The 24,601-nt window shown below is 36.6% G+C and overlaps 1 protein-coding gene across 9 annotated transcripts in view; it reads right to left on the bottom strand.

Moving 5' to 3' along the window:
• The window catches only part of BMPR1B (bone morphogenetic protein receptor type 1B), a 397,985-nt gene that overhangs the window by 82,569 nt on the left and 290,815 nt on the right, over positions 1-24,601 (bottom strand). For 2 of the 9 annotated variants that reach the window (XM_041759654.1, XM_041759658.1), the window contains exon 1: positions 14,992-15,012. The exons of the other annotated variants lie outside the window; for them this stretch is intronic. The gene's annotated coding sequence lies outside the window, so the exon portion shown is untranslated. Of the gene's footprint in view, positions 1-14,991; positions 15,013-24,601 lie in introns of those variants that run through there. 9 annotated transcript variants of the gene reach the window in all.

Here is a 24,601-nt window from a genome sequence, read left to right as displayed (position 1 = left end):
CATTTCATTCATTTCTGAGAATAGGTCTGCAAATGCATCTAAATAATCATAGTTTGTCATTTCCAGTAAAAAATTGTTTTGTGAAAAAAGTCTCAAAGTAATCATTAATCTTCATATGCTGAAGAATTTCATTATATATGCCTAATTTTGTCACACCAAATATTACAAAGACATTTACTCAAAGGTTAGAACTTAATAAAATTAATAATTTTTACTACTTCATTCAGGATATTAGATGAAGCTAGCTTTCTTTCTTTGGTGTTTGGTTGGCTGAGTGGCTGTTTATTTGGTTGGCTGGCTTGGTGCTTCATTGGCTGGATGGTTTGGGGGCTTATTTTTACATGGCAATGAAGAATATAAGAATATAGTTCGGTGCCTTGTGTTGATTTATGCTTAGATTCTACCAGCAGTTCTATCCACTATTTCTTTTGTATCACCATTGAAAATATATTATTATAATGTACACACATATTGTTATGCTTGCAAATCATACTTTGAGAACAGCTGTACTGGATGACCAACTATATATATATATATATATATATATATATATATAAAATATATATATATATATACACACATAGTACTGGATGACATATATATGTAAATTAGGAGATTAGGAAATAAAGATAAATTGGGAGATTTTAAGGATGGTAGTATAAGATGATTTTTAAAAGAAAAAATTAGAACATGTAATCACTGAATCCTTTTGAGATCTAAAGAGAGCTTTTCACCTGGACACTAGATTGCTCACAAAAGTATTATGTATATCAAATACCCGTGAAAGCAATTATTAATGCAAATGTATGCTTTAATGCTTTTAATTGGTCTCTAAATGGCACAATTAAAGTACAGAACCTTAATTGACCTAGTACCACTTAAATGCTGCCAGTTATGAAATGTTGACAAACTCTTCAGAAGAAACAATTCATTAGAATCAGAGTAAAACAAACAGATACAGAAGGTTCATGTTCTCAGAAAAGTAATTAAAAAGAGAAAAAGCATTTTCCAAATGTGGCACTAATTAGTCTTGGTTGATTTTTGTTTGTTTGCTTTGATTTTTGGTTCTCAGCTGTCCCAGGCAGTCTTTTCTGTTTCTGCTGTGTAGGTTTTTTTTTCTTTTTCATATGCAAACACTGAAAGGTTGACTATAAGGAAACACGTTTTCTAACTTTCACTACATTTATGCCTTGATTTTAAACATAGTTTAAGTCTTGATCTCCAAACACGATCAGTTTTTCCTTCATGCTGCAGAAAAAGCCAATTCTGAATTAAGAAAAGTCAGAGATATTATATCATATAAAGGTCTTAAAGAAGAAATAGCTTAGCAGAACTTTTTCACCCTACCTACAAATATTATATGGAAAAACTCCAAAAGTATCTTTCCAATATGAGGTCTTATATGTGCTATTATTTCACACACAGGTGAAATATTTAGAATATTTCATCCAGAATATAAATTGCACAAGAATAAGTTATATCTCATTGGTTAACCACAACATCCTCACCAGCTAGTATAGCGTGAGGCTCCTCACAGGCATGCAATAAATTCTGTTAATTAGGTGTGTAAAACAAATACTATATCACAGAAGTTTCAAGGGTCATCTAACATGAGAGAATATATAAACACGATTATCTCACACATATTTCTACTAATGATGTTATCTCAGGTGTGTGTGTGTTCTATCGTGATTGTTATTTGGTAAAATCTCCCCTTTCTAAAATTGAAAACAGAGGTGCCTGGGTGATTCAGTCAGTTAAGTGGCTGCCTTCGGCTCAAGTCAAGATTCTGCAGTCCTGGGATAGAGCCCTGGATTGGGCTCCTTGCTCATCCGGGAGTCTGCTTCTCCCTCTGCGCCACCACCTCACCCGCCAGTTCATGCCCACTCTCTCTCTCTCAAAGAAATACATAAATAAAATCTTTAAAAAAATAAAATTTAAAACAAAATGTAGGGACACCTGGGTGGCTCAGCAGTTGGGTGCCTGCCTTCGGCTCGGGTCTTTATCCCAGGGTCTGGGACAGAGTCCTGCATCAGGCTCCCTCTGGGGAGTCTGCTTCTCCCTCAGCCTGTGTCTTTGCCTCTCTCTCTCTGTGTCTCTCATGAATAAATAAATAAATGTTTTTTAAAAATGCAAAAATTCAGCTGAGTTTTTCTGGCATTCCTTTTGTTCCCTAGCCATAAAATTTTCAACTCAAACACAGATATTGAGTGGGCCAATTCAACTACATTATATTTTAGGTTAATGAGTGTAACACTGGAACATGGACTTGAGAGGAAGGTTCTGAACAATGTCTCTAATTTCAGTGTAATCCAGACAGCATTTACAGAAGAGAGCACATGGCTGAAGACAATGCCCAGCTTGACTAATTAGCTGTATGCCTTTGGGCAAATACATTAGTTTCTCTAGACCTCCATTTTTCCATCTTGAAAAGAGGCATAATAATGTCTACTTCTCATATGGCTGATGCTAAGATTAAGTGAAGTACTACATAAAGCACTTAGCACAAAAGGCCCAGGGAGTGAGACAGAGTAAATGCCCAAAAAATAAATATTAGTTCACTTCATTTTACAGAAATTCAGGCTTCAAACTTGTGTAAAGATTGTGAGGTTTGTAACACAGAGAAGTATACACCTTTCTCTAACTACATAAGGTATGAAGCCACAACCAGAATCCACCACCAATTTAAACATTAGTTAAGAAATATACATACACAAATCAAGTTTTCTAGAGTATGATAAATGAGCTACTGGTATTCATCACTGGTAATAACTACTTCTACTAATTCATATTGCCAATTTTTGGTCAATTTTAGCCACTTTGTAATTTGTTTTATAAAATGATTTCACTATTTAGAAGAAAAGACATGTGGAAATTTCATTATCATGGCTCCTGCTGGTACTGATAAATAAATGTGGCACTGTTTAAGGAAACGACACTACAGAACACTATGCATCATGCAAATTAGACCAATATTATTTATTCGTATTTTGGGTTGTTTAATATGTCATATCAACTTTACCTTCAAAGCACTTTCCATAAATGCATCTTTAAAATAGCATGCCTTGTATGCTGTATTCAATCCACTTTACATGTTATCACTAACCGCTAGGAAATATTAGCTACTACTTTCCAGCAATATTCTATACCCTCATAATATCTTAAACTTTGCAAGATACTTACATGAACATATATGTGTGTATTAGATCCAGAAATTATACACACAAGCATTCTATAATATCCACATAAAGTGTTAATGAAGTTTTAAAATGGGCCTATTTTTAATCATTTACCTCAATTCTTCCATTGATATATAATCATGTAAAGCCAGTTATATAACTTCACTGGACTCTAATTTCCTGTCTTTTAGTAGGAAAAGAGTTAAAAGAATATATATGTAATATGGACACTCATTTTAAAATGCATGAAGACAGGCTAAAAATTGTAGAAAATGGCTTGTCAATTAACCCTTCTCTGTCTACAAAGGCTATCATCATGTGCTTTGTAAGCTTCACACAAATAAATAATGGTTAAAATAATTGACAAATGAAAGAAATACAACTTCTATTTACTGAGTACTTACTAAAAGTGAAATAGTGTTCCAAGAGCTTTCACTTGTTTTCATATAATTCTTATCAGAGCCCAGCAAGGCAGGTACAATTATTCCCATTTTTACATGACTGAGGCTCAGAATTAAGGTCTTAAGGCTGAGCTGAGATTTTCACTACTCCACATAACTGCTTAACCCAAATCACTCAATAAAAATTACAACAACTAACAACAACAACAATAATAATGAGGAAGAGGAGGAGGAGGAGGAGGATTACTTCTCATCACCACCAGCAGGTATGCATTGCTTTGATATTTTTTCCCCCAGCAGCAAGAACAGGTTTTTCTAAGTCTGCCATGCTCCCTTATGGCAAAGGAGGAGCTATTGGCTGGAGCCCCTCCTTTCTATCTCCTTTATATCTGTCTCTAATCAGTACTACCTTAGTACTCTCTGATGTCTCTCCCACTTCTATAATCCATTATTGGCACTGCTTCTGCCTTCTAAAAATAACAACACACATGCACGAATTTGCAAAACCAAAAAGCTAAAACAAAGTAAGCAAAAGCTCTAATAGTTCTAAAGTTGTTAGGAAGGCATTCAAGGTTCTTCATGAATTGACCCAACCTATCTTCCCAGCCTTATCTCCTCTCATGGTCTACTCTCTGTCCATATCTTACTCTAACCATGTTCACCATGTTTTTCATATTTCCAAGCCTTAGCTCATAATATTCTTTCTGCCTGTAACAATGTCATTTGCCTTCACCATCTATATTACATTACCCAATCAGGAATATATACAAATTTTTCTGATGTTTCCATGGAGATTCACCATGTTATATATTTTAATCTATCTAGGATAATAGTTGCACATATACTCTGAGCCTATCAACTATCACCAACAAGTAGTATAATTTACTTATAAGTCACTCAAATGACTAATTTAAATGATTGTGTGACCTCAGACAATTTATCCCCAAGAATCTCCATTTCCTCATTTCTAAAATGAGGATAATAACAGTATTTGTTCATTCATATATATAAAATGATTACAACAGTTCCTTAAGCAGAATTTGTCCCATTTAAGTATGAACAATTTCTATATTACTATCGGCTGAAACTTGTGACCAAGAATTTCATTATGTGATGCTAACTGGCTCATTTTTTATCCAACTCTGATCTTAGTTTTCACAAATCTTTGAAACACAGTTTTTAAGTAAAAAATTGTATTTTTTAAAAAAACTATCTTACTTTCTAACTTTTCTAAGTAGCTTATATGAGCAAATATAACCATTATAATAATGGACTAAAAGACAAGCTAACTATAAGACCTTTCTAGAGTATATGGCTAATAAAGTCAGAATGGATTCCTGCAGAACATGAAAGAAGCTCATCTCTCCACGCAAAGCATCAGTTCATGCTGAAACTTTACTACATATACAATGAAATGAGGGTAATAAATTAAGGGTAAGACTCTTGGGAAGAGATAAGCCCATTCACTGAACATTTCCCTTTCTGTACACAACTTAGGAAACCTTTCTGAATGCTTCCAAACATTCTGCTATTTGCACAAAACAATTAAGCTTGCTTTACAGTTACAAGACATTCATAGTTCAACATCTGTGTCTCTTCTTTCTCTCTTTGCATTAGAAAATTTAACAACTCTGACCCCTTAGGTCCTAGTGTCGACAACTAGAAAGCAAATGGACATTGGGGTTGTGAGAGTGGCTGGATTGGAGAAGCAACCTACAGAATATGCTGAGCCAGGAGACTAGAGCCTTATTATGGCATACAGCAATCAGCAGACTCATCAGTACTGAGTACTGAGTGTCTCCTTGGAAAATATAGAAATAATTAATTGTGCTCTCTAAGCTAGAATTTGCACTCCAAAATGAGGACTGGATGGTTAAGAATTAAAAAGACAAATTTAAGAACATTCAAAAATAGGAGGAAATACCCAAATACACAACAGTTATTAAATGGTAAAAGGATTATAATCCAATATCAAGGTCATTACTAATACTGTATTGTGCACATACAACAAGTGGAAATAAAGCCTCCCTATGATTCATCTAAAAAACTGAAGAATAAATCATAGAAGATTTACCATCATCTTCTCAAAAATCATAAATATAACAATTGCTTTTCCACAGAAATTATTAGAAGTGAAAGTTTACTCAGTTACTGTGAAATAAATCTAACACGCTGCATATACTGAGAAAAGCAGATGGTGAAAAGCAGTAAAAATTCCAGTGGTAACTATGACTAATTATTATTAAATTTATGAGGCTTGACTTAAAGATAAGTTTTGAGATAACTAGCAGCAACTCAGCACTTCACAAAGACAAATTTAATCTTATGACCTATAGTAAGCAAAGTAGGACGGTAAATTACTTAAGAATAAGTGGGATGTTCTTGAGAGGAATATGTTTATCAGTAGAAGTACCAGGATTTGGCTTCCAGGTCAGTGCTTACATCTGCAAGTGTTAAGCCTCACAGAAAGAGAAATAGGTGGATTGATTCTTTAGTACTTCTCTGCTCATCTCAACACATACTTCTATTTCATATATAAAATCATGATGAGCAGGCAGGTAACTTTCGCGGCCACTATTTGATTTCATGACCATATATTTCCTTATTTCTATATTACCAAATAACAATGATTTATATGGAGTAACAGCAAAAATTGCCTAACAGCTCTTGCTTCAAAAACCTTGTTAAATTGAGGGATTTCTCATTCAAGAAAGACTGTGCTTTTGAAAGTGAGTGAATATATATTTAGGCTTTTTTTTTTTTAGATTTTATTTATATATTCATGAGAGACACACACACACACACAGAGAGAGAGAGAGAGAGAGAGAGAGAGAGGAGAGGCAGAGACACAGGCAGAGGGAGAAGCAGGCTCCATGCAGGGAGCCCGACATGGGACTTGATCCCATGGACCCCAGGACCCTAGGATCATGCCCTGGGCTGAAGGCAGGCGCTCAGCCGCTGAGCCACCCAGGCAACCCATTATTTAGGCATTCTTATACTCTGTGGGTCATATCAGGACCAGGAGAATAACTGCAGTCCAAGATAAGTGGAAGCTATGTTGGACGTGGCCCAACATAGAGCGTTGGGGTGCTGGGAATAAAGAATGGAGAAAACTCGAAGTAAAAAAGAAAGCTAAAATACTACTCTACCCACCAGACATGAGGATTCATTCACTAACTATTCCTTTGTATCACACCTCAGCCAGAGGGAAACAAAGACCTTTCCAAAGGCCCTAAAACAAGGGCCAAAGAAGTGTAAATTGAAAGGAAAGATTTCTCAAGTCCAAGAAAACCGCTGTGCCAGGCACCATTCTAAGTGTTTTTCATGCATTGACTCAGGTGCTTTGTCTAACAAGCTAATGAGTCCTGCAGCACCATTTCCCGCCCCACCCCCACCCCCAAATTACTATGCAGAAACTGAGGCACTGAAAACTTGCTCAAGGTCATAAAGTTAACAAGAGTTGAAACTGAAATTTAAACACACAAAGTCTGACTCCAGAACCTGTTCTACACATTATGTGACATATAAAAGCAGAGTTTCCAAGTATCTTCAGAAAAACAAGCCAAAAATCACTCACCAAGACAACAGTCAATACAAAAGTCAATGTGCAAAAAATCAAGGAAGTCTATTATATTCAAACTACTACCTAGAATCTTTTTTTTTTTTTTTTTAATCTGAGCTCCTTTGCAGAGTGTTTCTGACTTGACAGTTCACAACAATGAGAGATGGGAGTTTCTCCTTGCCACCACATTCTGCTTTGGCCTTAAAAGTGTTTTTAACTCTTTTCTTCTAAAGTGAATATTAATGAGTCCTTGATTGTCAAAGGACCTCATAAATATTCATTAAACATCAAGAGAAGTTGTGTTTCCTTTTCCTAAAAGCTAAAAGAAAAAACAGTTAAGACTCCAAAGTGGAATGTGCATGCAGAAAGACTAAGTGGAACTGTAAACATTCGGTTTTTATTAGATGTTTATCCAAATAGTTCACATCATTAGAAAACTTAAAAAAAAATTCTTAGTGTAAAAATACTTTTATTTTTGCTTTTATAAGAGGTTCTCCAGGGCTTCACCTCTGTTGGAGATAGTTCCATTTTTATCATTCATCCACTTCTGAATGATCCAAAACATTTCACCAACTCTTCACGCTGCCTTCTGCACCACTGAACAGTAAAATGGCTATGATGATGGGAGGAAATGATTTTGATCTAAATCAACAGGGCAGGTCCAGCTATTATGAAAGTGCCACAAACCTTCTTCATTAAAAAAAAAAGAAGAAGAAGATTTTCACATTGGATGTGAGTCTTCAAAGAAAGCATTTGCTGAAATGTTGTATTTTACATCAATCCTACACAGTAGTCAGGGATATTATCCACAGATTCCTCCTGATAAAGCCACAGCCTCAAATACTTCGTTGGTGCCAAAGCAGGGAGATGACCACCAGGTATCATGGCAATGCCAGAGTTCCCAAGGTCAGCTTGGGAAATACAAACAGCTTGGCAAGTCAAATATTAACTCACAGAGAACAAAACTCTCCAAAACCCACCACATCTGATTCACTGAAGCAAGCTAAAAAAGTACCTATAAAAAGAAGAAAAAATATGTCTGCTATTTCCAGAGGTACAGCAACAATTTTTCCCCTTTTCTGTTAGTATTTTTATGTCCTCAACCAGGAGAGATACACATAGCTTTCTGGAAAGGTCTCTCCATGTTGTCTATGTATTATGAAAGGCGTGACTTTGTCATTATCTTACAACCATAAATAAGAGACACAAGAGTCACATTTGGAGAAAATAAAACATCAATATTGAGAAAATTAGAATGTTTATTTAATGGATTCCATAGTTCTTATAATATCCAATATAAGCCAAATTCAGAATTACTTAATTATTTAAATGTTTTTTTTAAGTTTTTAATTTAAAAAAATCAGATTTTTGTTTTGTACTTGACCCTACAATGTCAAAATAATACAAATACACTTATCAAGTCTTAAAATGGTTTCCCAATTGCCTTGTATTTCTAACTCCCTGAAATCTGGGTAGGATTTGGTGCAGGTAGGAAAGAGTCCTTACCTGCCTGTAAGGATCTATCTAATAAGCTACACTCTGTGGCTAAATAATTTTGTTTATAAGGATGCTCATGCCTTTTCAAATAAAAAAATAAAATCAAAACTTTGTTAACCTTCCATGTCCAGGAAACAGAAACATATTATAGTGCCTGAATTCAGAAACAGCACAAAAGAGCTCACAATTATAATAGAAAAATATAACAATGCAACTCAGAAGCAAACAACAAGAAAGAATATTTTTGTGACATCTACCAGATGATTGCTTTTAATAGATTAAGTTTATATTGGTTCATTACTTTATGATTATACTACCACCTTAATGATGAATACATACTGTGATATAAACAGATAAAAAAGGAATAAAAGAGAAAAAGCAAGTATATGCTTTTCTTAATGTCTAATAATTCAAAGTTCAGAATAAGAAACTTAATTTTAGTCCCACGCAGTTTGCTTCAATATACATGAAAAATGTCTTGGTGAAGAATGTAAACACTGAAAAAACTTTTTTTTTCTTGATTTTATAATACTTTTTTTTTTTGGTCTTATTAAGGATCATCTGCCTGCTATATTCTATTTTAGATACTCAAAATTTCTTACCTTATGCTGAATCCACAAAGCTATGCTTAAAATGCTTATTTATAAAATGAATTTGAATAGATTTAAAATAAATTATTGCGATGGTTGGGATGCCTGGGTGGCTTAGTGGGTGAGTGTCTGCCTTCAGCTCAGGGAGAGATCCTGGGGGTCCTGGGATTGAGTCCTGCATTGGGTTCCCCACAGGAAACCTGTTTCTCCCTCTGCCTGCGTCTCTGCCTCTCTCCCTGTGCCTCTCATGAATAAATAAGTAAAATCTTTTAAAAATAAAATTATTGTGACGCTTAATTTTATGTGCCAACTTGACAGGGTCACAGAGTGCCCAGATATTTGGTCAAACATTATACTGGTATTTCCATGAGGGTGCTTTGGGATAAGCTTATTAACATTTACATTGACAGACTGTATGAAGCAGATTGCCCTCTCTTATGGGAATGGGCCTCACCCAATTATTTGAAGACCTAAATAGGACAAAGGAATTGACTCCCCCTCCCCCAACAAAAAAGAATTCTTCCTGCCTTTGGGCTGAGACAGGTTTTTTCCTGCATGCAAACTCAAAGTGAAACATCAGCTCTTTCCAGATCACAAGCCTGCCCAGCCTTTAGATGGGAACTACACCACTGGCTCTACTGGGTCTCCAGCTTGCCAAGTACACATCTTGGGACTTGGTCCTATGTCTATAGAGCGCCCTAATACAGTTATTATTAGTTTTCAATGATTCTTTAAATACCCAGGCTTCTTTTAAGTAAATATAGAAGGTTCTTTTAATTAAATATGAAGTAATCTTAGGTCCTCAAATTGTGGTTCTCAGAATTTCTTCCAGCTAATGAAGAATTATAATCTCACTGTCAGCAACATAGTTTAGAGCTCATGTATGCATTCAGAATCCATGCTCAATGACAGCAACTCATGCAGGGGAACCCCTAATGTCACTGTGAGTATCCAATTGGATACTCTGGTGAGTATCCAATGCAAGCTAAGACTATGAGATCATTAACATCTTATCAGTGTAATGCAAAGCGTCAACATGAGATTAAATAGCAAGGATTAAATTCAAATAACAAGATTTCATCCAAAGCTGAGGTGCATTCACCAACTATGGGATGATTACAGATCAGACAACATGATTTTGTTTTCATTTCTATAAATTTCCGTGGGCAGTATCTTTCCCATCTCTTATCATCTACTGGCCTAGAGGTTTGTATATAGTAATCTTTTCCAACAGTGTTGGCCCATTGGGAAATCAAATTGTTTAATAAACTTCTAGGTTGAAGACGAGTTCAAAACACTCAACTCTCTACTAAATAAGGTAACAAAAATCACCAGAGGTATAAAAGCTATTGGCAAAACTCTAAGCTTCAAAATACGTGAAAGATGTCGGCGAAGAGTATACCCACTTAAAATTTATATTACTAAATAGACAAACATATACCAGAAATCTTACTTGAAACATCTAGACATTTTTTTATTCCATGCATTCTGGATGTTTTACTAAAGAACTTACTCATTTCCGGTGAATAAAGGGGGAAAAAAGTACTTCAACATGTTTGCAATAAAAGAAGATGGCTGTGAAAGTAAAATACAGAGTTTGATGCTGGCCAGGACAAACTAAAGGTAAATTCTTTGTACTCCAGAGGTACTCAGACACTTCATCCTAAGATAAATGCCTTTTTCTTTCTTTTGAAATGTGCCAACAAAAATGAATCAAAGAGGGTTTTTTTCCTCTCTTTTTCCAAGGTTTTCTCTTTCTAATTTTTTCCAAAATAGTCAAGAAAAAACATCGTGACAACAGTTAAGAAATCCTCTCCTCATATGGGAACACAGTAATATATGATTTTTCCATGTTTGATTTTTGTGAGGTCACTACCCCAAGGTACAACTCTCTTACTAAGCTCTAGTTACCCCAAGTCTCTTTGCTGAGCTTTAGTCTGCAGTCACCAGACTCCTGGGTCTCTATCATTTCATGCAAAGCAGTCTTGCTGATACACCAAACTCAATGTACTTAAATCTGAAGTTCTCCTTCCTCCTTCCTGAAGCCTCTTACACTATCACCCTATCTGGTCCCCCTTCAGCATCTCTCTGATGAATAGAATCACCATCCTTCCAGCTGCTAAAACCAAAAACCCAAGACTCTGCCTTGAGGCTTCCCTCTCTCTTATCCACCAAACCCAATCCATCAACAACACAGTCATTTTACTCTTCTAATTTTTCTGTAATCTTTCCTTAACTCTCCACTGATACTGTTAAAAGAAGACAAACATGGCCCTCATCATTTCTTACCTGGCTGTCTGCAATAAGCTCCTAATCTCTGTTCCCTATCCTACTTTCCTTCAACCATCTTTACAGGCAGAATTTTATTTTTTAAAGATTTTATTTATTTAACAGAGAGAGAGAGAGAGACCACAAGTGGAAGACAGAGGGAGAAACAGACTCCCCGCTGAGCAGGAAGCCTGAAGCAAGACTCCATCCCAGGACTCTGGGATCATGATCTGAGCCAAAGGTAGATGCTTAACTGACTGATCCGCCCAGGTGCCCCCAAAATTACATTTTCTAAAGTATGCATTCATTCACTTGCTTAACACAGTAGTTGTATCGAGGCTCTGTAGTAGGCCCAAGGATGGAGCAGTAGAAAGAAACCAATACAATCCCCTGCCCCAACAAAGCTTATAGTTACCAGAGGAAAAGAGAGAGTAAGCAAAACAAACCTGAAAGCATATCAATTGTGCTAGGTGCTACGGAGAGAAATAAGGCAGGGAAAGGGGGCAGAATATGATGGGAGTGGGTTATTATTTTTAAGTGGATGGTCAGCATTTCGTCACTGCGGAAGTAATTTTTGAGAAGGGAAAGGTACAGAGAGTGAGCTATGAGGTGCAAGAGTGCTCCAAACAGAGGAAAGAGCAAGTGAGAGCCCAGAGGTAGGAGTGCACCCGGAGTCCTTGAGGAACAACAGGTGCCAGCTTATCCAGCACTGAGAACACTAGTGGCAAGTGAGGCCAGAGAGGAAATGAGGGCAGATCTGAGAGGAAGACGTCTTGTTGGGGGAAACTCTTACTCTATCTGCTGTCCCAAGAACAGACCACAAAGGGAAAAAATAAAAGTAGCAAGCCAGTTAGAAAATGGCTGTATTGATTAAGACAAGCACTGATTGTGGTTTGATGGCTGGTGTAGTGGAGGTGATTGGACAGTGGTGTGACTGAAGACAGATTCTGACGGTACCGTTACCACCTTAGTTTCCCAGGAAAAGTAAAGCCTCAGACAACTGTGTTCACAGAAGTAATTTATTTGGGAATGTCATCCCAGGAAGCGGGCATACATGACCTGGACTATGAAGCAGGGAAGGAAAAAAAAAAAAAAAACGGCAGTTTGAGGATGAGTCGTGTAGTTCACCCCCTAAAAAGAGTATTCTGACATGAGTTTCACTGTATCCATCCTGGGGAACAAAGAAGTGCTTCTCTCTCAACTCCTATCCCTTCATTGGTCACTCTGCCCGCCCCCCCCCCCCCCCCCATGGCAGCTATCTGCCTCTTCCTTGCCAGTTGTGCAGAATGGCTGCTACCACTGTCTCACATGCTACATCAAAGAGGCTGCAAGGCAAGAGGCTGAGACGTAAGACAGTATCCAGATCCACCTTGAGAGAGCAGGGCAATGCCTTCGTGGAACTGGCTGCTGCAACTGGAGCAGGATGAGGGGTAGTCCCAAGAGGATTCTCAAGCGGTCCAGGGGGTACACAACACAGATGTTATTAAAATAACTGTCACATGGACTGCATGTTTTATGTGAGAGATAAAGGAAAGCTAAGGACAATACCAAGGGTCTTGTGTTAATTGACCATAAGGATGGAACTGCCATTAACTGAAAGGGAAGACAATGGGACATGTGATGATGTGACTTCCTCCTTCAAAACCAGTCACAGATGTACACTGGAAGAAGTACGTGCTTCTTAGTCTGTCCACACACACCCTCATCTTCTGTCCCCTGCTTACAATTTCAAAGTAGCCACTCACTGCCCCTCACCTCCAACTCTGCACTCAACACTAAACTTCGCTGTCCTCCAGCTGTGCCATGTCCTCTTTCTGTCTCTGGGATTTGGGTCATCTTGGGTCTCGCTGTCTGGAAGGTGCTTACTGACTTTTCTTAACCAGATTACTCCTTATTAACCTTTAGTTGCCGACTCAGTTGCTACCTCCTTTCAGTCATCTATCTGTTTCCAAAGTATTCTCTGAATTTGTCTGTCTCCCCTCCAGAATGTGACCAGAGAACATATCCATGAGCTCACAGAGCATGTGACAATACTGGAAGATACTGAGTGTGCAATGTACTGAGTATGACATATGAAGAATAAGTTAATGGCTTCTCCAAGTCATTATATGTTTATTTTAAAGATATAATATCTGGGCAGCCCCAGTGGCACAGCGGTTTAGCACCACCTGCAGCCCAGGGCATGATCCTGGAGACCCTGGATCGAGTCCCACATCAGGCTCTCTGTATGATGCCTGCTTCTCCCTCTGCCTGTGTCTCTGCCTCTCTCTCTCTCTGTCTCAATAAATAAATAAATAAATAAATAAATAAATAAATATCTTTAAAAAATAAAATAAAATAAAAAATGAAGATATAATATCCATGCCTCAAACCATCTTTCCGTATTAACTATTTCAATATTTTAATATACCACCTCATCCTCTGAGACAATAATGAAAGTTATGTCCAAAGTCACATCATATTTAGTAGCAGGTCAACAATTAAAATTCAGTTTTTCTGATTCCTATCAAAAAGGCTACTGCTTTTTCCCAGTTAGCTAACTCCTAGACAAGACCTAAGTCGAATTGTTCTAGGATATATTTTAGGATTAAGTTGCTAAAGAGTAAAAATGCCTATTGCATTTTAATACCAATTTTCCATTTAAACATAAATATAAGACCATCTGAAAGTAAAAGAAACTTCTTCTAGACAATCTTAAATCTTAATGACTCTTAAGGAGGAGAGGTATAATCTGATTTTATGTGGTTGGCCCCATGTCAGACATACAGGTAAAAGTTCTTTTTGAACGTGTCTATTATCTACAGGACTAAATGATATATTTAGTTAATGCTATTCAAACAATGGGCAGAGACCAGCAAACTTCTCATAGTACCTTCTTGGCTTCAATCCATTTTAATTCTGATGGAAAATGTGAGCACATTAGTTTTAGATTCAATATAGGTTTCTGATGGGTAAACTTCTTGGCCGACTAGATTTTCTAAACCTAGTCCTTCTCACTTGGAACAAATGTGTTATTCCAGAAGATGCCAACACATCATGTGTTACTGATACATAATGAGATTAAGAGAAAAAATGAAAACACTTAAAATGCAAAACATACTTGGGAAAGAATTACACAGTAAAGTGACCCAGGGAATGCCCTCAGCCATTTTCTGAAATTATTTGGATAATATCTTCGGGATTTAAGAGTACCCTAGATCCTATTAAATCCGCAGAATGTTCTAAGTTTAGGGAAGACACTGGCATACAAGAGAGAGCATCATTCTGTGATTCTCAGTGAATAAAAATCACTTGTCTGAAACTTCCAAGTTCTATTAAGTCATTAAACAACCTTCATATTAAGGTATAAGAAAGTAGAAACCAATATACCCTTGAAATGTGTGGATTAAATGAGAGATCACCAAACAGTGTGGCATTTTTATACTTTCCTAAACTAAAATCCCTTTACTAGAAAAGTAAGGTAAAAGACTGTACCACCTAATTAAAACGCTCACCCTTCTGTAACTCTGCTCACCAATCATCCAGGAGTCTCTACTGCAGGTGGAAGAAAGTTCAAGTTTACCCACCTGGCATTGAAAAGCAACACAATTTAGTCCAGTGGTTCTCAAACTTTAGCCACACAACCTAGAAAGCTTGTGGAAACACAGATTTCTGGATCCCATCCCCTGAGCTTTATGATTCAGCAAATCCAGGGTAGGACCCTCAAATTTACATTTCCAATAGGTTCCCACGTAATCCTAAAGCAGGGACCAGAATGTGAAACCCACTACCCAGTCACAATTTGGTTTCGGTGGGCTAATTTCCCCTTCCCCACACAAACTTCTCACCTTTTGATTTTGTTTAAACTATTCCAATCCCTCTTACATTTATGGGCTCTAAAGAAGAAAGAACTTTTCCTTAACCTGCACTCTACAGGGCAACTGTATTTCAACTGAGTTTGAATGCTGCCCCAACTATAGTCCAACTTACCCTGAACTAGCTCTAACATCACTTGTTATTAACACTCTGATGTACAAACCTCAAGGTCCTGAGGTCTTTTTCCCCACCCTAATGATGGTCATGGCCCTGAGTGGGAGAAGCATGAAACAATATTCTGGGAAAATGTTTTTGTTATGACTATGAGTTCCTCCTATCTGAGAAGGGCTTGTCAGTGCGGGCAATTTCCCAACCACTCTAACCCCATGACAGGAAAGGAATTTCTGCTACATTAACAAGTAGAAAAGTAATGGTCACCTCTGATTCAGGCATGAGGCCTCCTGGACTACAGGCATGCTCTCTATCCCCCAAGACAATCTTTTAATCTCGTAGGGAAAGTTCATGATAAAGGTTCATAAGCAAACGAATAGATTCCCACAAGGCCCAGACTCAGAATTATGAACAGCAGCTGTCCCAAGAAGATAACTTTTCCCCTTAATTGAGCAAGCAGGGTTGCAGGTGGGCTACTCTGCTACATTTTTAGCAAAGGAAAAATGATCTGATTCAACCAGAACGAATGGTACCTCTTAATCACAAAGAATTTTTCTCATAAGCCAACTAATAAAATGACAAAGCTGCCTCACTAAAATTCAGATTTCAGAGATAATATATTATAATTGATGCCAGGAAAAGCAAACAACAGTCAGTATAGGAGCCCTAATTCAACATTTCATTTGTAGAGAGTATTTTCTGGAGCCAAAGTCTTTTCATTATTAGGGAAAAGGGAAAACCCATTATGCTTTCTAGCTAAAAGAGGGTAGAGTGGATATGTACTCAATTTTGATTCTGATTATCTCTTCCATTATACAAAATTCCACAAACATACAAAAAAAAGTTAGAGAATACTGGGTTATTACAACTAACTTTCATAAAATCCTGACAGATTTTTTTATCACTAAGGAATAAAATATGATAGAAGTCAAATGAGTACCAGCCCCTTCCCTCTTAGTCCCTGCTCTCCTAATTTTGCTCCTTATCACTCCTATGAGTATTTGAGGAGCTTTTTAGAAATATCCACCTACCAAAAAATTCACCCATGTAACATGTTCAATTCAATGCTTTTTAGTCTCTGTGCAAAATTGTACAACCATATCATAATCTAATTTTAGAACATTTTTCTTACTGACCAAATAAGCAACATGCCCATTAGCAATCACTCCCCATTCTAATCCCCAGGCCCTCACTCCAGGTAATTTATGGCTACTAATGGGCCTTCTATCTTACATATTCTGGACTTTTAATATAAATGGAAAAATACAATATATGACCTTTGCTTCTGGCTTCTTTCATTTGGCATAATGTTTTCAAAGTTTATTCATGTTACAGCATACATCAGTTCTTCGTTTGTTTTTATTGCTGAGTAATATTCTATTCTGCAGATAAATACCATTCTCTCTATCCATTCATCAGCTTATGGACAGTTGGGCTGTTCTGATTTTTTGGCCATTATCAACGATGCCGTTATGAACACCTGCATATGAGTTCTTTGTGGACACTAGGTTCTCATTTCATTTAGGAGAGACACGTAGGAGTGTTAATTTCTGGGTCACAGGGCCACTAAATATTTAACATTTTGAGGAGCTGCCAGACTGTTTTCTAAAGTGGCTACACCATTTCACATCCCAGAAGTAGTCTGTGAGGGCTCTAATTTCTCCACATCCTCAACACCTGTTATTATCTTTTGGATTACACTCACCTGAATGGAAGTAGTATCCTATTGTGGTTTGGGCTTGAATTTCTCTGATAGCTAGTGATTTTTAGCTTCTTTTCATGTGATTATTGATTACTTGTATATATTCTTTGGAGAAACATCTGTCCGGATCCTTGCCCATTTTTAAGTGGAGCTAATTATCTTTTTCCTATTCATTTGTAAGAGTTCTTCACATAATCTGGACTCAATATTAATCAGATCCATGATCCACAAATGTATTCTGCCATTCCATGGGCTCTTTTTTTACTTTTTGGATCATGTACCTTGAAGCACAATTTTTTAATTGATGATATCAATTTTATTATTTTTTATTGTTGCTTATGCTTTTGCTGTCACATCTTAAACTACTGCTTAATCGTATGAATATTTCTATGGAACTACTATCTAGATCAATCAATGATATTTCATTCTTCAATATGATAGAAAGTATGCTCCAATTACTAATGATGAAGGTTCTCATTTCTTCACATTCTTGCCAAACACTGATAATCTCAGACTGTCAATTATTTTGCCAGTTGACTGTAACCTGCTAGTTCATGTTATTTTAACTTGCATTTCTCTATTTTTTGAGCTCCTTTCTCTATGTTTCCATCTTCTTCTTTGTGGATGAACTTGTTTATATCTTCTGCCAATTTTTTTTGTATTCTTCTCATTTTTAAGATGTTTTTACATAAAACTGACAGTATTTCTCAGTTACATGTCTTGCAATCCCAGTGTGTGAGATGGCCTTCTGCTTGTTGATTTACTTTGTTGAACTAATTTTACTAAGAAATTCTAAAATATTTTCTTTATGTTCTATGTTTTTAGAATCCTTTTATCTTTAGATTATATAAATATTTTCCTCTAAGAGATGCTGTTTTATATAGTTGCAAATGGAATGGACACAAGAACCAGGCTGTCTTGATTTGAATCAGAACTCTACCACAAATGAACTTTATAGACTGAAACAAGGCATTTCACTTGTCTGAATCTGCTTCCTTCTTTATAGGATGGGATAATGCAAGCACATCTCACGTGTCTCAAATGAGTTAATGTATGTGAAGTGTTTCAAACAACACGTGGAACAGCTAATATCTTCTTTTACACATTTTCCATTTTTTAATTTTACATTGAGCTTTCTGATGTATTGGGGCTGACTTTCATATGTGGTATGAGCTAAGGTTTTCATATAGCCCATCTATGTCCATTGACCTCCCATGTGCCTTTTGACATACATCGTTTCCTTAGATGCGTGACTCTCTTGTTATGTTGCATCAGCTATGTTGACCCTAGGCCATACCACACTATCTTAATTACTATAGCCCTAAAACTGTAGAACCATAACAAGTTTTCATATCTAGAAGAGCAAGAATTCCTTCTACTTTGTTCTGTGTTTAACATCTACAAACGCAGACATTCACAAATTAAACAATAAGAATGCTGACATCTGTATTTTTGGATTTGTGTATCATAAAATCACAAATAGGGCAGCCTGGGTGGCTCAGCGGTTTAGCGCCGCCTTCAGCCCAGGGCCTGATCCTGGAGACCCGGAATCGAGTCCCACGTCAGGCTCCCTGCATGGAGCCTGCTTCTCCCTCTGCCTGTGTCTCTGTGCCTCTCTCTCTCCCTCTCTTTCTGTGTGTGTGTGTGTGTGTGTGTGTGTGTGTGTCTCATGAATAAATTAAAATTTTTTAAAAAAATAAATTAAAATCACAAATGAAGTACGTGATTGTCTATTAGATTATTAGTATTTAAGATAACGATAATACCACTGTCTTTACCCCTAAGCACTTCTGATTATTTTGTATATAATAAGGTAATATTCATTGAAAACCACAGGAATAAGAAACAAAGAATTTAGACTAAGAACAAACATTATAGAACTTTTGGAACGTAATTTTGCTCAAGTATCTTGAAAGTACAAATGGGTGATAGGAAATCCTCAGTAGATCTTTAAAACCCCTTAAGAAGCAAATACAAGAATCAAAACAAAGCCACAGGACAAATGACCAAATATTCTCATTCCATTTGCAAAAAACAAAACAAAACAAAACAAAAACGCAGTCTGGATTCATAATACTGAAGGAATAATCAATGGAGAGGTAGAAAATTTAGGATAAACAATACAGAAATTTTACCTGGTAAAGACAGTTCATCAATTACTCTAAAACATTCTACAACTGCCCAAAAACATAAAACCAAATGTGTAAATCTAAAGGATCCCTGTACAAATGACATCCTACAATGGAAAGGAACAATATAACCTTGTAATTTTAGTATTAAGAAATAAATCTGTAGAGGTGTTAGCACTCACTCTCAAGGTGTAAAGCTGCAGATCACATTTCTTGTTTGCACTAATAGCTACTCAGGATATTTTACAAGTAATCTCTAGCTTAACATTTGCAGGAAATCTTGGGAAAAGGAAAATGAAAGGGATGCTCCATTTTTCAATGCAGGATGCAATTTTTCTTTTTTTCTAAAACAACTCAAATACATTCCTAACTTTGTCTTCTTCTCACCTCAGATGGTAAGGTCTGTGGCACACAAATGTATAATTTGCAGTTCCATAAACGGTAAATTAGGACAGCCTATGGCTGAAAATAGAGTACTTTTTACATACTAGTATGTCTTGGAGTAAATAAGAAAACCAAAGTGGAGGTTATCAGTTCTGAATTTTATACATACACTGAAATATTTATTCATGATGGCAGTGGTGTCTGTTTTTAGAATCTGTTTCTTAAATAAAATGTTCATGGGGCAAAGACTTTGTTTCAACTTTCTAAACATTCAGCCTGAATAGCAATCCTAAATCAAATTTAAACATCATCCCCAAAAGAACAAGAACTACACCTGGAATCCCAAATTCTGGTTCTGCCTCTAGAAAAAGATAAGTAATCTCACAACTGTGTGCCTCACTGCCCTCATTTGTGAAAATGAGAAAACACAAGGAGATTGTTAAAATTAACTAGGCCTTTTTAAAATGTAGGTGCCTGTATCATATATTTCTGCCGGGTTTACTTTAGGTTATGCAGATGTTTGTTTATATAATGGCACTTTATTTTCTGTTAAAGGAAACCTTCAGCTCCGCCATCCCACACACAAACTACTTCCGTTCTTACTTGAAAGGAAATTCCTTTTCAAGGTTCACAGTACATTAGAGACAGCTGCATTGCTGAGCTTCCTCCAGAAACCTTAAAAAGCTGCAGATGTAGCCCATGCATGACATGGATCATGGAATGAGACAATCTGCAGCATTTAGATCACCCCTTCTCTTACCTTCTTTCAATGTTGTATGTGCTGGGGTGCTGCTTGCCTAACATTAAGTGTGTGTGTGTGTGTGTGTGTGTGTGTGTGTGTGTGTGTGTGTGTGTTTATTTTAAATCAAGTCCCTGAGAGAAGGCAGGAGCTCTCTAAAGTGTCTATCTTGAGTGCTAATTTCCAAAGCAAGATAAGGTAAAAAGTACATTTCCAGTTAATGACATTTTAACAACAGACCGTCACTACCTATTAGCTTCCAAAAGAGGCAATTCTCACATCGACCACACATTCCCTGGCTGTTTCCATATTGCCCTGGAACTCAAAAGCGTCTGTCGGGAAAACTCAATTCTGAACTAAGAACCACCAAAAGAAGAATACTAAACTATGGTTTTAAGAATTCTGGTATGGAACTTTTTCAGCAGAAGCAAAGAAGAGACTTATGACTTAGTTTATGTTCAGCATAGTCTCCAAACCACTATATGGCCATGAAGATAAACTATTTTCACTGGAGATAACAGGTTGAATTTAGTTCGAGATGGGTACAGGGCTCAGGAGCATCCAAGCAACAACAGGGTGAGCTTTCTGGGGATAATTCACAGAGCCAAACTTTAAAAGGATTTCCAGGAACCTATCAGGTAGGTGTCCAGTGACTCTTTTGGAGACAGAAGTTAATTAATGTTTCTGAGAAAGAAATAGGAAATTTGGGATTCTCATTTCTGTTTCACTCTCCCAGAAACCCTTCAGTTCATACTTGGATCATTCTAAGTGAAGACTTACTATCCCTTCTTCATCATTAGGAGCAAAATTTTAATAATGCTAGAACACCTGCTTATTAAACAATGTCAGTAATTTAATATTTCATGAAAAATATCGAAACTGGATAGTGGTTAGGCCACTTTTGAAACAGATTCTGACCATTCTTTTTAAAATCATGTTAATAAAACAGATTCTTCTTTTGGTCAGAAAAGGGACTTTAGAGGTTCTATGTGCAGGTAAAGAATGAACTAAAATCTATTAACTCCAATCCAGTGTGTATCAAACCCCTTGGGGTAGCTTAATCAATTGCAGCTTTCTGGGTTAAGTTCTGAAATAGCTGGCTTAGTAGATTTGGGATGGGGTATAGGGAACTGCGTTTAAAAATGACTTAGGGATTCTGATGCAGGAAATACAGTGAACCATGCTGTGAGGAAAACTGCAGACTCCTTGCTTCTCAAATGATGACTGCATGTTGCTCACTGGTTGATTCCTCCTTAACAAGCCTTCAGCCAGTGCTCACCCAAACACCTGCATTCGGAAATCCAGAAAGAGGCTGAATAGCACCTGATCCTGAATTCAGGTCTCTTCTACCCCACTGCACCAAGCTGCCACAAAGAAAACACACTGGGCAACTGCTATATTATTGTTGGCAAGCACCAAAATTTGCTCAAAACCTTTACAAATGAAACCCAGCTGCTTAAGCTCAATACCAGATGTCTTCTACAATGTGTGGCTTTGATAGATTAAATTGAGCATAAGAAAGAGATGAAATATATGAAAATCTAATTTGCAAGATGTTTGTCATTAGGTCTATGAAGCAAAAAAAGAAAGTTATATTTTTCAATGCAAGAGGTTAAGTAGGGGAGATTAATAATATTCATAATAGCTACTAAAATGCATGTTACGGATAAATCGTTAGTATATATTCATAAAATCCATGCCAAACATAATCTCCAGAAATGCCCACTGAGAGAATGCTACATATCTGTGAAAACACATGACTGAGCATGAGCATCCTTTCTTTTCCTTGAGACCCTCTCCCCAATTTGGACATGCTTTCAACTCAGGACTTGGGAAATTAAGTAGGAAATATTTAGTGAAATCTCTGATTGCAATAAACTGTAATAATCCTGTGAAAACATCCATATAAGAAACATGTGTGTGTGGCTATGTATATACATGGAGGTAAAAAGGCAATTTATTTAGCAGCCTCAATTAAGTGGCCTCCACCCTTCTTCTGTTACCATGTCACCTGGAACGCTCTGTCATTGTTGTTTCCAGATCACTACACAGGTCTCTATAGCTTCAGAGCCCACATTAAACTCAGAGAGTCACTCAAATATTCCCCCCAATGAGCTGCTGCACATTCCCTCACTCAAATGAGCTAATGGTTCATGAGTAAATACAGTATATTACTTTTACGACACTGACCTTTTTTTTTTTTTTTAATAGAAACATAAAAAGACTGTAATGGAATGTGAAAACAATACTCAATGGCGCATCTCAACTCTAGCCAAGACAAACATTTGGTTGGGATTTAGCCTCATAAGAAAGTACATAATCATTAAAATGATAGGCAGTTATAATTGGCACGTTACTATTTTTTCATATGTGAGAAAAATATTGTCTTCGTTGTCCTTTAGAGAAAACTCAAAATAAAGCTAACTGCTTTAGTAAAGACATAGTTTGGTCATGAATATTTCTATAAACACAGCAACAGAAGGATAATTTCATACAGAGTTTGCAAAACAAACCTGGCCTCAGATTTTCTGAGGCTCCACTGCTACTGGCCTTGGCATAGCTTATATTTGAAGGAAAACATAAAAGGCCAGAAAGAAAATGTAAGATTTCTTGTTATGTTAAATTGCTTCACACTTGGCTGATATCTTATCAGTGCATTTCCCATACCACAGAAGTTCCACAGATGATGCAAAAGTGATGTAAGTCAGTGTTCCCTTATATGTAAACCTCCCATTAAAATTGTGAAGATACCAAGGTGAATATGGGACATTAGGTACTACAGTATATTATAAACCAAAAAACTATGAACCGAAGCCAGTCTTCTGCATGCACTTGTGACGTTTGAAAAACCTCATGAATTAGATGTGTACGTCAATTTTCCTCTAGACTCCAGAAGGGCTCAAAAGCATAGTTTCAGACATTAAATTCCCAGAATCTGAACAAATGGACAATGTATACTGCTGGCATAAAACTTGTGGTCTGTTTAGGGATCATAATGCAAAATTTACAAGAGGTTCTTTGGGAGACATAAAGTTTACAGCTACCTTTTCAATAAATGAGTGAAAATAATATGTAACAATCTGACAGAACAAGCTTTCCATGTGATTACACTACTTGTTTTACATATTATTTTTGCCACCAACTTGCTATCTTGAATCTTCTATAGTATTTTTTTATAAAGCAAAAAATAATTTTCACACCATTTCATTAACTGCTAAAATAATTCTATAGAAACTACAGAAATATTACCATTACTTTTGGTAGTAACACTTCCTGGATACCAAAGTTCATATAAAACTATTGAAGTGTTTTTTATAATTTTTCTAAACATACAGCTAATAACTCACTTAGTAGCCAAGAGAAATTCATTTGTAAACAAAAGAATATGAGAAATATTCATGTCACTATTACAAATGAAAATAGCAGCTATATTAGATGCTTTTTTATTGTCAATCTGATCTAAAACTTCTTCCAGAAACACTTCTCCTGCCCACAGTGTCTGTTGTTGGGTGGCCATGTTGGTATTGCGTGATGACACACATCCCAGCTGGGTTACATAGGACTACTGTAAGGGTCAGCAGCCAATCAAATTCTCTCTCCAAAAAAATTCAAAATAAGAGCAAAACATTTATCAATTAAATCTATAGAGCTAAGCAAAAAAGGTCTTGAAATAACAGGGAATGCAGACTAATGAGTATGGCTAGGGAGGTAGTCTTCTCTATATGCCAAGCAATAAAATAAAATGGGCATAGCTTTTTCCTCTAAGAAGCAGAACTTTAAGCAGGAGAGTGACATGTATAATGATATGTACTATAAAAGAAAAATAAAACTTACAATGAGGGATTATATCAAGGGGCTCTCATTTAATTTGGATTGTTAAGGAAAACTTAATGACATTTAAGCAAACAGATAAGCAGAGTAGAGAAGCAAAGAACTTGTATGTGAAACACCCAAGGTGATAAAAAGTTCGGATGATTTGCGACAGTGCTTTCATCCATGGAGCTGATGGTCAATGACTAAGGAGATGAGTCAGGAGTTTGGGGCCTCTTGAACCATGCCTTACCAGAAACTTAAAGTTCTGGATTTCACCCTAAATGCAAGAAGTCTCCATTAAAGAATTCTAAACAGAAAAAAGGAAAGAGACTCACATAGAGGAATGAAGAAGGGAATGTCCATGAGGCCCC

This window comes from Vulpes lagopus, chromosome 6 (genome assembly GCF_018345385.1).
Source record: "Vulpes lagopus strain Blue_001 chromosome 6, ASM1834538v1, whole genome shotgun sequence".
In the NCBI taxonomy this organism is placed as follows: domain Eukaryota; kingdom Metazoa; phylum Chordata; class Mammalia; order Carnivora; family Canidae; genus Vulpes; species Vulpes lagopus.
The sequence above is the reverse complement of the archived record's forward strand: the minus strand, read 5'-3'. Positions and strand labels throughout refer to the sequence as shown.